We start from the raw sequence: 7,902 nt of genomic DNA, 5'->3' as shown, positions 1-7,902 counted from the left end.
AATTACTGGTAGCCTTCACTAGAAACTATTATAAGAATTATATATGAATTTATAACCAAGCGTGTATTTACCACTAGTGAATGCAATATCAGTCGAAGAATTGAAGAAAGACGGAATCACGTCATTATTAAGAACTGGTGACTACTTCTGTATATATTGTGAAGGTTCAGTTTTTCATGTTCCAACTGTCGGACGGCTAGCATGGTACTGTGACGGATACTCAATCTGTTTGAAGTACCGTAAAGCTGTTTATTTCCAATCAAAAAGAATTCTAAGTATAAGAATTCCTCCAGGTGTATTAAAAGCGTTACCACGCATATATTTGTGTTTAAATTGTGATATGTTGGGCACTAAGAGAGCAGCCAATTTGTCATATTGCGAAGTAACTGGTGGATGTTGTGTATTTCCAAAAAATAAAAAATAATAATAGTATGTGTGTGTTTTTCTATTATTTTTCCACCTATATTTGGCGTATTGAAAGCTATTTTAACGTATTGAACGTAGAGTCAGGGGTTTTTATAGTATTTTACTACCTATATTTACATTTTGGAAAGCTATTTAAACGTATTGAGCGTACAGAATATTTTGCATTATTTATGGTAATAAAAGGTAATTATTGTAGAAAATAAAAGATATTTTAATTAACACATTTCGGTGATCTATTCCAAAATTAAATGGTAACCCCGTATGCGTAACAATTTCAATATGCAAGATACTCGAGAATGGTCAAATAGTCTATATTTAAAGTTAAAATGCGAAAACTATATTTGTAGTGTTCAATTTAAAAGAAAATTACTTCAGCTTTTAAATAAGATTTTTTTTCTGTATCTACCCTATATCATTTACATATTATTTTTTTATTCTAATTTAACCATAACTTTAAAAACGTTGCACGTCTGAATAGCTGTGTAGAGTACTATTAACAGAGATAAATATTTCTGGGTTCAGTTAATGTGATGATTCGAGTGAAAAATTTGAATATGTTAAAGTTATTGGATTGAAGGAAAATTCAGTGTTTTCAGAGTGATAATTAAATGAAGTTGCCGTACAATATAGTTGAAAATCATCTTTTTAAGTCTGTGTCCACCCATTGATTATGTTAGGAAGTGAAAAAATTTCATTTAGCAAGCTTTTCTTCAATTTCGGTATCCACCCTGTATCATTTAAAAGCTCAAGCATTGTTTTTATCAAGTTAATTTCAAAAATATCTTAAAACAAGCTTCCCTAAGTCTGACTAGCTCTGTAGGGTAATAATAAAATAGCTAAATATTTTTTGGGTTTAATACTTGTGATGCTTAGTGAAAATTTTCCATATATTACAGTATTAGGTTGGCTAATTATTTTTTTCACCTGCTACCATTCTCAACGGGTGAACATAGAATAACAAAGATAATTGTCCAATATATTTTTTTTCCAAATTCATTTTTAACTTATCTTAAAACACGCTTCCCTAAGTCTGACTAGCTCTGTAGGTTAATAATAAAATAGCTAAATATTTTTTGGATTCAATAATTTTGATTCTGAGTGAAATATTTGCATATATTACAGTATTAGTTTGACTAATTAATTTTTTTTCATCTGCTACCATACTCAATGGGTGAACATAGAATAATAAAGGTAATTTTCCACTATATTTAAAGCCAACTTCCCTTACATTTCACTATGAAAACACTGAAGCTTCTTTCAATGCGATAACTTTATTACATGCATTTTTTTCCCATAATTACGATTATGGAATCGAAAAAAAATATGTGACCACCTTAGAATTACCCAACACAGGTATTCAGAAGAGATGGTGTTAAATTTAAAAAAATTACTTTTTTTGGATCCACCCTATATCAGTTATATAAAACCTGAAATTATTTATTTTTTTCAATTCTAGTTTAACCATCACTTTAATAACGGTAACTTCACTTAAATTTCAAACTGAAAACACTAAAGTTTCATGCAATCAAATAACTTTGACTTTTGAAAATTTTTCACTCAGAATCATCACATTAAATGGGAGCCACTCTGTATCGTAAAATTAAAAACTCAAGCATTGTTTTTATCAAGTTAATTTTAAACATATCTTAAAACACGCTTCCCTAAGTCTGACTAGCTCTGTAGGTTAATAATAAAATAGCTAAATATTTTTTGGGAGTCAATAATTTTGATTCTGAGTGAAATATTTGCATATATTACAGTATTAGTTTGGCTAATTAATTTTTTTTCATCTGCTACCATACTCAATGGGTGAACATAGAATAACAAGGGTAATTTTCCATTATATTTAAAACCAACTTCCCTTACATTTCACTATGGAAACACTGAAGCTTCTTTCAATGCGATAACTTAATGACATGCAATTTTTTTGCCCAGAATTACAATAATTGAATCGAAAAATTATCCAACTCGGCTTATTACGCGGATAATACAGAAATATAAATTACTTGATCAAAACGTTTTACGAATAATTTTGAGAGCTTTATCTATTGAATAAAAGTTAACCATCCCCAACCTCAAAGGTGGTATCGCGCTTAGATAGAAGCCCTGATATGTTCGCGAATTCCGACAACGACCATAATTTCAAACTATGTTTTTTATATTTTTTATTTATTTCTTTCTTTTATTTTGTTTAATTATATATATTTAAAATTGAAGCTGAAACAAATTTTAAAATGACTTTGGTTTCCCATAAGACATGCTACCCTCCCCACCTCGCCGTCTTGCGCGCGTGCGCTGATTTCCCCGGGGTCTGGGTCGCGGATTTCTCGGGGGGCGCGGTCGGGGGGCGCGTCGCGGTTAATTTTAAAAATCAAATGAAAACATAGATTTAAGTGTTTTGCGCTGTTAATTTGAATTTGAAACATGGATTTGAGTGTTTTGACGTCATAGAATATTCGTTGTTAAAGTAACGTAGAATGGAAATATTTTTAAACTTTATTTTAATATCATTGTAGTACTTAAATATGCTGGGCACTTGACCCTATATCACGAGTATTTCTTAAAACGACTATACATATAAACTCTACTTTTAACGCGGTAAAATACAATTCCGATATTCAAATATTTAAAAATACTTAATGAAAAGAGACTTAAACCGTTTTTAAAATTCACAATATATTTATGCCATCCCGATTCTCTTTGAGCTACGGAATAATATTTCTGGGTTTAAACCCCCCCAAATGACGTAATCTATAAAAATGACGTAATCTATAAAAATGACTCACTAAAGATGACGTAATCTACACCATGAAACGTAAAGATTACGTAGATGCGTTGTGGTTTTCTAAGCCAGCCGCTATGGGAAAGAGGAAGATGTCTCCGCTTAGGGTACCCAAGAAATGCTGGATATGCGCGGAAATATACCGGTCCGTGAGAGGTTTCAAACAACATTTAATGACTCATTTATCGTGTAATACAATGAAAGAAGATTCGGATCTGGCGTGTGATTGTGATACGAGTGAATCTCTCCATTACACGGAGGTCGAGGAAATGTCAGATGATAAAATTATCGATTATCTTAACGAACTTATTGGGGAATGTAAAAAGCGCAGTGCCACAATGGAATCAACCGAGTCAACTACATCTAACCTGCCAGCCGAATTAAAAATGCCGACTGAAAAGGAAATGGCTGCTCTGATTTATTTTCAAGAATATTGTAAAACTAATCAAATTCATAATATTAAAACCGCTGTAAAGAAAATGTGAATAAACGTTTTTATATTGAATGCATTGTTATTTTTAAAGGTGACCGTATAAAGTAAATTTTACATTTGGGTAAATTGACACTTAATATTTTTAAAATTCTAAAATACGTTTATAATAATTTTCCAACGTGGGCGAATGAATGGACACAATGAACTATTAATTACGTAATCTAAAAAATGACGCGAGCAATGAGAAATAACGAGTCGGATTTATAAGATAATAAAAAATATTTATTTTTACAAAAAAATTTTATAAGATGATATATTACAAAAATTATTTTTCTTTTACGAGTCAAATAAAAATATTATAGTGCGATACAAAAAAAAATTAAAATGGACATCGTATTTGGTTGTCTATTTCAGCGCGGTTCTGGGTAATCCAGTCGGCGAAAAGTAGACTTCGTTCCAAAGAACACGGTTGTCGGGTGTTTAGAGTTTGATGTCTGAATAGACATTTCACTGGCGGGGGCGTATCAAAAGTCACAGCTCGGGGACAGTCAAAAGTTTCCAAATCGTATATGGCGGTTTCAATATAATCGGCTAAAAATTTACACTTTACGTCTCCTTTTGTAAAAATCATATCAGCACTCGAAACAGCTGATATAAGGCAGGCGGGTAGTTTATAATAGGGGAGATACCCCGCGGTCCAGCAAATACCGTGAATGTTCCTAGACACCCAGCCGTTTTGTATTTTAATGGCGTTCGGAAGTTGTTGTACTGGATAGGGTTGTTCGAAAGTCCAAGCTTGAACGGCGGGAGGGGTCGATACTGTTGATATAGCTAGTTCCTTCACGACAATGTCGGGGGGCTCTCCGCCGGAGCGCGAGGCGGATTTTCCTAGTAGAAAGTCAAATTCGACAACGGCCATTCTCGCCATGCCACCGACACGATACTGAGGGTTTAGTTATGAATAAAACGGGGTATAGTCGCGCGACGGGAATTTATACTCCGTTTATGATGACGTAACACTAGCCTTTGAGAAAAAACGCGCGCGGCTAAAGAACAGTAGCCTCCACTATATGTATGCATAAATATTTTTTCGTCCCAAAGTTCCCACCGACTGCGCCCCCCCGAGAAATCCGCGCCCCAGACCGCGCCCCCCAACGGAAATCAGCGCACGCGCGCAAGACGGCGAGGTGGGGAGAGTAGCATGTCTTATGGGAAACCAAAGTCATTTTAAAATTTGTTTCAGCTTCAATTTTAAATATATATAATTAAACACAATAAAAGAAAGAAATAAATAAAAAATATAAAAAACATAGTTTGAAATTATGGTCGTTGTCGGAATTCGCGAACATATCGGGTCTTCTATCTAAGCGCGATACCACCTTTGAGGTTGGGGATGGTTAACTTTTATTCAATAGATAAAGCTCTCAAAATTATTCGTAAAACGTTTTGATCAAGTAATTTATATTTCTGTATTATCCGCGTAATAAGCCGAGTTGGATAATTTTTCGATTCAATTATTGTAATTCTGGGCAAAAAAATTGCATGTCATTAAGTTATCGCATTGAAAGAAGCTTCAGTGTTTCCATAGTGAAATGTAAGGGAAGTTGGTTTTAAATATAATGGAAAATTACCCTTGTTATTCTATGTTCACCCATTGAGTATGGTAGCAGATGAAAAAAATTAATTAGCCAAACTAATACTGTAATATATGCAAATATTTCACTCAGAATCAAAATTATTGACTCCCAAAAAATATTTAGCTATTTTATTATTAACCTACAGAGCTAGTCAGACTTAGAAAAGCGTGTTTTAAGATATGTTTAAAATTAACTTGATAAAAACAATGCTTGAGTTTTTAATTTTACGATACAGAGTGGCTCCCATTTAATGTGATGATTCTGAGTGAAAAATTTTCAAAAGTCAAAGTTATTGGATTGCATGAAACTTTAGTGTTTTCAGTTTGAAATTTAAGGGAAGTTACCGTTATTAAAGTGATGGCTAAACTAGAATTGAAAAAAATAAATAATTTCAGGTTTTATATAACTGATATAGGGTGGATCCAAAAAAAGTAATTTTTTTAAATTGAACACCATCTCTTCTAAATACCTGTGTTGGGTAATTCTAAGGTGGTCACATATTTTTTTTCGATTCCATAATCGTAATTCTGGGAAAAAAATGCATGTAATAAAGTTATCGCATTGAAAGAAGCTTCAGTGTTTTCATAGTGAAATGTAAGGGAAGTTGGCTTTAAATATAGTGGAAAATTACCTTTATTATTCTATGTTCACCCATTGAGTATGGTAGCAGATGAAAAAAAATTAATTAGTCAAACTAATACTGTAATATATGCAAATATTTCACTCAGAATCAAAATTATTGAATCCAAAAAATATTTAGCTATTTTATTATTAACCTACAGAGCTAGTCAGACTTAGGGAAGCGTGTTTTAAGATAAGTTAAAAATGAATTTGGAAAAAAAATTGCTTGAGCTTTTAATTTTACGATACAGAGTGGCTCCCATTTAATGTGATGATTCTGAGTGAAAAAATTTCAAAAGTCAAAGTTATTGGATTGCATGAAACTTTAGTGTTTTCAGTTTGAAATTTAAGGGAAGTTACCGTTTTTAAAGTGATGGTTAAATTAGAATTCAAAAAAAAAATAATTTCAGGTTTTATATAACTGATATAGGGTGGATCCAAAAAAAGTAATTTTTTTTAAATTGAACACCATCTCTTCTGAATACCTGTGTTGGTTAATTCTAGGGTGGTTCCATATTTTTTCGATTCAATAATTGTAATTCTGGAAAAAAAATGCATGTAATAAAGTTATCACTGTAATATATGGAAAATTTTCACTAAGCATCACAAGTATTAAACCCAAAAAATATTTAGCTATTTTATTATTACCCTACAGAGCTAGTCAGACTTAGGGAAGCTTGTTTTAAGATATTTTTGAAATTAACTTGATAAAAACAATGCTTGAGCTTTTAAATGATACAGGGTGGATACCGAAATTGAAGAAAAGCTTGCTAAATGAAATTTTTTCACTTCCTAACATAATCAATGGGTGGACACAGACTTAAAAAGATAATTTTCAACTATATTGTACGGCAACTTCCCTTAATTATCACTCTGAAAACACTGAATTTTCCTTCAATCCAATAACTTTAACATATTCAAATTTTTCACTCGAATCATCACATTAACTGAACCCAGAAATATTTATCTCTGTTAATAGTACTCTACACAGCTATTCAGACGTGCAACGTTTTTAAAGTTATGGTTAAATTAGAATAAAAAAATAATATGTAAATGATATAGGGTAGATACAGAAAAAAAATCTTATTTAAAAGCTGAAGTAATTTTCTTTTAAATTGAACACTACAAATATAGTTTTCGCATTTTAACTTTAAATATAGACTATTTTACCATTCTCGAGTATCTTGCATATTGAAATTGTTACGCATACGGGGTTACCATTTAATTTTGGAATAGATCACCGAAATGTTTTAATTAAAATATCTTTTATTTTCTACAATAATTACCTTTTATTACCATAAATAATGCAAAATACTCTGTACGCTCAATACGTTTAAATAGCTTTCCAAAATGTAAATATAGGTAGTAAAATACTATAAAAACCCCTGACTCTACGTTCAATACGTTAAAATAGCTTTCAATACGCCAAATATAGGTGGAAAAATAATAGAAAAACACACACATACTATTATTATTTTTTAATTTTTGGAAATACACAACATCCACCAGTTACTTCGCAATATGACAAATTGGCTGCTCTCTTAGTGCCCAACATATCACAATTTAAACACAAATATATGCGTGGTAACGCTTTTAATACACCTGGAGGAATTCTTATACTTAGAATTCTTTTTGATTGGAAATAAACAGCTTTACGGTACTTCAAACAGATTGAGTATCCGTCACAGTACCATGCTAGCCGTCCGACAGTTGGAACATGAAAAACTGAACCGTCACAATATATACAGAAGTAGTCACCAGTTCTTAATAATGACGTGATTCCGTCTTTCTTCAATTCTTCGACTGATATTGCATTCACTAGTGGTAAATACACGCTTGGTTATAAATTCATATATAATTCTTATAATAGTTTCTAGTGAAGGCTACCAGTAATTAAGAATTAACATTACAACTAAATAATTATATATAAAAATAATGTGATTTCTAAGCTAGCTTTAAAAAAAAAATAACCGAAAACAATCTTACTTTTGAAAAATGACTCT

This window comes from Leiobunum rupestre, chromosome 7, assembly GCF_980474605.1.
Source record: "Leiobunum rupestre chromosome 7, qqLeiRupe1.1.hap1, whole genome shotgun sequence".
NCBI classification, from domain to species: domain Eukaryota; kingdom Metazoa; phylum Arthropoda; class Arachnida; order Opiliones; family Sclerosomatidae; genus Leiobunum; species Leiobunum rupestre.
Note: the sequence above shows the minus strand (reverse complement) of the source record.